At 46.8% G+C, this 5,387-nt stretch overlaps 1 long non-coding RNA gene across 1 annotated transcript; it reads right to left on the bottom strand.

Moving 5' to 3' along the window:
* Positions 1–3,375: 3,375 nt before the first annotated feature.
* LOC134351647 (uncharacterized) lies at positions 3,376–5,162 on the bottom strand. The gene is made up of 3 exons (XR_010019225.1): positions 5,090–5,162; positions 4,253–4,473; positions 3,376–3,427 (listed from the first exon to the last, which is right to left on the bottom strand). It is a non-coding gene; the product is annotated as an uncharacterized LOC134351647 (long non-coding RNA).
* Between the last annotated feature and the right edge of the window lie 225 nt (positions 5,163–5,387).

Genomic DNA, 5,387 nt, shown 5'->3' on the forward strand with positions numbered 1-5,387 from the left:
CCTCCAATCTCTTAAATTTAAACAATCTCCAGCAAAAGATCATTGGCAGACCAACAATTCTGAACTACACCCCTAAACTGTGAAATTCAATACCTGAAACTACAAGGGATGCAGATTCAGTTGACAGTTCTAATTGGCAGCTCAAAACCTATTTATTTAACCGCGCTTTTAACTACCATCAATTTATCTTTTATTTTTCCATTTATTTCTGTTTATATTTTTCATTTTACTTTCATATTTGTACTTCTATCCCATTGTGAAGCACTCTGAACAACATCATCTGGAGGAAAAGTGCTCTATAAATAAAGATTATTATTATTATTAATGCCCCTCAGCTATGTCTGGTTCTGCCTCCTGACAAACTACTGATACCTGGCCTTAACCACACCTGTCTCTACCCACTGAATCCCATCTACTCTGAAAGCGAATCTACCCTTGTCCCTGAAGTCCACCCAGTCACATCCCTAAGCCTCACCCACAACATCACATCCACTCCTCATCCAAAGCAACCCTCATACCTCTCATACCAGGCAATCGCTTTGCCATCTTTGCATCTGTCCAAGTTTTATCCATATCCTGGTCCATGCTCACTGACCCACTAAAACACACACTCTACCCCAGGGGTTCCCAGCATTTAATGCCATGGAGCCTCACCAGTAACTGACGGGTCAATGGACCCCAAATTGGGATCCCCTGCTCTACTGATTCAAAGCCCAAACCACAACATGGACCAACCACAGTCAAACCACACCCACACCAGTCTCCGACCACAGCCTTCCCCACCCACAACAGTCTCAATCCACACCATAATCCCCCACAGCCCCTATACACACCACCTCCTCCCACATACAGACCATCCACACACAGAACCCACATGCACACTGTCCCACCCACATACAGACCATCCCACCCATAATCCACATACAGAACATCCCCACCCACATTCAACATACACACTGTCCCCACCCACAGACCGTCTCCACCCTCAACCTACATCCACACTGACCCACCCACATACAGACCATCCCCACCCACAACCCACATACACACTGTCCCCACCCACATACAGACCGTCTCCACCCACATACAGACCATCCCCACCCACAACCCACATACACACTGTCCCCACCCACATACAGACCATCCCCACCTACAGTCAACATACACACTGTCCCCACCCACATACAGACCATCCCCACCCACAATCCACATACACACTGTCCCCACCCACATACAGACCATCCCCACCTACAGTCAACATACACACTGTCCCCACCCACATACAGACCATCCCCACCTACAGTCAACATACACACTGTCCCCACCCACATGCAGACCATCCCCACCTACAACCCACATACACACTGTCCCCAGCCACAACCCTCATCCACAACTTCCCCACCCGAATGAACTCAGCCACACCAGTGCTCCCCCAAGCCACCCCCGCCTAGCCACCCCCATCTAAATCATCACCACTCACAAATTCCCCATCCACACCAACACCACCCATGCACACCCTCCAACACCAGTCCCCACCCAACCAAACTCACCCACAACATCCCCACCCACAATATCCACACCCAGCCAAACTCACCTAAACCAATCCCCATCCAACAAAACCCACCCACAACATCCACACCCCACCCAACTAAACCCACATACAACATCCTCACCCAACCAAACCAATACAAACTTGTCCCCACCTAAACCAATACGCACCCAAACCTGTCCCCATCCACCCAAATCAGTCTCCACCTAAACCAGACCCCACCCAATCAAACTCACCCAACCAATCCCACCCACAATATCCCCACCCAATCAAACTCACCCTAACCGGTCCCTACCCAACTGAACTCACCCACAACATCCCCAAGCAAACAAACCCACCCACAGCATCGCCACCCAACCAATCCCACTCAAACCTGTCTCCATCCAACCGTACCTATGCAAACCAGTCCCCACCCAACCAAACCCACCCAAACCAGTCCCCACCTAAACCAGTCTCCAGCCAAACCAATCCCCATCCAAAGCAGTCCCCACCCAACCAAACCCACCCACAACATCCCCACCCAACCAAACCAACCCACAACATCCCCACCCAACAAGACTCATCCAGACCAATCCCCACCCACATACATACTGTCCCCACCCAACCAAACTCCCCACACCAGTGCTCTCCCAAACCATCCCCACCTACCCACTCCCACCTGTATCATCACCACCCTCAACATCTCCACCAGTTTCTCCCATCTCCCTCCCTCCCCCCATCAAATCCCAACATGCAAATCCCCCATCCCCACACTGATAATCCTGCCCACACTGGGTCCAAACTGCTCCCAGTATGTCTGATTTCACCCCAGTTGCTGCCACCATCCCATATAACCCAATCCAAATGTCCACACCCAGCCTAAACCTTACCCCCAGGTTCCTCTCAGCCCTTCAAATCTTGGTCTAACCAGGCCCCAATAATTTCAGAAGCCCACTGCAAGCGGCTAACCCTGGCTACCCCACCCCACCTAAACTTAGCCCTTGTTCCACGCCTCACTATGCCCCATTTCTGGTCCCAGCTACTAGGCCTCATTCTCCTACCAGATCCACACTTTTCAACAACTACTTAACCACATCTCTGCTCACAAAGCCCATCCACATCATGTCCCCCATCACAAACCCCATCCATACCACATACCCTCCCACTCCACATACCGCCTCACAGATCCCACCCACACCACCCCTTTCCGCACAGACCCCACCCACACTACATCTCACCTCACAAGCCTCCCACACCACATCCCCCTCACAAACACCACCCACACCATGCTCATCATCCTAACCCCCACACACACTATATCTCTCCTTCCAAAACCCCACCCATAGACATCTCCACATGACAGATCCCACCCAGACCACATTCCCCCTCTGAAACTAAACCCATAGCACATTTCCCATGACCTGCTCCATCCATACCACACCACCCCCTCACAGATCCCACCCACAACTATTCCTGCACACTGATCATTAATCATTAGACCATACAGACAGATTTGTCCAATGGCTCAGGGACTGATGTAGCGCTGTGGGAGATTCAATGGGACAGGTGCTGACCAGGAGGAGGGAGAGAGGGTAGAAGATCAGATAGGATTAGGTTCAGCAGGGCGAGGAGGTTGAGGGACCCCAGTGACAATAAAAAATGTTTTCCCTTCCCCACAGGAAAATACAACCCATCTCATCCATGTGTCCCTCCGCCAGCTGTTGAAGGTCAAGGACATGAAGCATGTATGTTTGATTGGAGTTTCCAGCAGTCCGTGCATGGTCCATGCGACCATTTTCAGTCAGTCTTGCATCCTGCATTGTACTGTGATGCTGCCTCATTGCACCTCTGCTTGCATGTACTTGCGCATACGACAATAATCTCAACTTCATCCTCATTCTAAGTTCAAAGTGCAAAGTAAATTTACTTTAAAATGATGTCACCATATACTACCATGAGATTCAATTTTCTTGTAGGTATTCACAGTGGAACAAAGAAGAGCACTTAGTGGCCACCTAGTTAGGTAACTCCTGCACCTAATAAAATGGCTATCGAGTGTACGTTTGTGGCCTTCTGCTGCTGTAGCCCATCCACCTCAAGGTTCGATGTTTTGTGCATTCAGAGATTCTCTACAACACACCACTGTTGTAGCGTGTGGTTGTTTGAGTTACTGCCGCCTTCCTGTCAGCTTGAACCAGTCTGACCATTCTCCTTTGACCTCTCTCATTAACAAGACCTTTTCTCCCATGGAACTACTGCTCACTGGATGTTTTGGTGTTTCTCGCGCTATTCTCTGTAAACTCTAAAGAGGGTTGTGCGTGAAAATTCCAGGAGATCAGCAATTTCTGTGATACTCAGACCACTCAGTCTGGCACCAACAACCATTTCAGAGCCAAAGTCACCTAGATCACATTTATTCCCTATTGTGAGGATTGCTCAGCACAATTGAACCTCTTAACCATGTCTGCATGCTTTTATGCATTGAGTTTCTGTCAGATTATTGGCTGATCAGAAAGTTTACATTAACATGCAGGTGTACAGGTGTACCTAATAAAGTGGCCACTAGAGTCAATGAAAAACTACACAAGAAAAATCTGGCAAGCAACCAGTGTGCAAATGAAGACACACTGCACAAATACAAAAAGCAAATAATAAAAATAATAATAATAATAAATAAGTAAATAAATAATACTGAAAATGGGTTGTAAATTTTACTGTACATACCGAAGGGTAAACATCTATTTTCCTGAGGAGACTGAGGTCCTTTAACATCTGCCGGACGATGCTGAGGATGTTCTACGAGTCTGTGGTGGCCAGTGCTATCATGTTTGCTGTTGTGTGCTGGGGCAGCAGGCCGAGGGTAGCAGACACCAACAGAATCCACAAACTCATTCGTAAGGCCAGTGATGTTGTGGGGATGGAACTGGACTCTCTCACGGTGGTGTCTGAAAAGAGAATGCTGTCCTAGTTGCATGCCATCTTGGTCAACGTCTCCCATCCACTACATAATGTACTGGTTGGGCACAGGAGTACATTCAGCCAGAGAATCATTCCACCGAGATGCAACACTGAGCGTCATAGGAAGTCATTCCTGCCTGTGGCCATCAAACTTTACAACTCCTCCCTTGGAGGGTCAGACACCCTGAGCCAATAGGCTGGTCCTGGACTTAATTCCTGGCAAAAGTTACATATTACTATTTAACTATTTATGGTTTTATTACTATTTAATTATTTATGGTACAACTGTAACGAAAACCAATTTCCCCCGGGATCAATAAAGTATGACTATGACTATGACTATCTGCTGTCCATTTTCTGAAGTTCTCTCCTTTTGCTTGTTCTTTCTTTCATCTCTTTTCTATAAGTGTATACCTCAGATAAATATTATGTGGAGATTTGTGGCATATATGACTATATGATATATATGTACAATATCTGAAATACATCTTATGGAAATGTTTGATGATGAACTTCAATAAAAAATAAATTACAAAAAAAAAGAATCTAGCTGACAAATGTGTCTGTTTTAAGCAGAAAAAAAAGTATCAGTATTTCACTTACTTTTCCTCCAGCTCAAGACAAAGAACCGGCTAATTCTTAGATTCCATTTTTATGCCGTCCCGACCCAAATTCCTATTAAACACATTTGTAGATTTTATTTTCTTTCCAGGAACTGTATGTTTGATTATCACACTGCTCACTAGGTGCTGCAAACATGGAAATGCTCTTTACCACTCAGGAGAACTTGCTTCCTTTACCTCTTGCCAGTGTTGATTCAATTTGCCAGTTAATTTAGGTTCAGCCTGAAGCAGACTCCTTTCATAATTCTGGCTTGCTCTTTCTCAAAGCAGTAAGCAAA

Source organism: Mobula hypostoma, chromosome 1 (genome assembly GCF_963921235.1).
Source record: "Mobula hypostoma chromosome 1, sMobHyp1.1, whole genome shotgun sequence".
NCBI lineage: Eukaryota > Metazoa > Chordata > Chondrichthyes > Myliobatiformes > Myliobatidae > Mobula > Mobula hypostoma.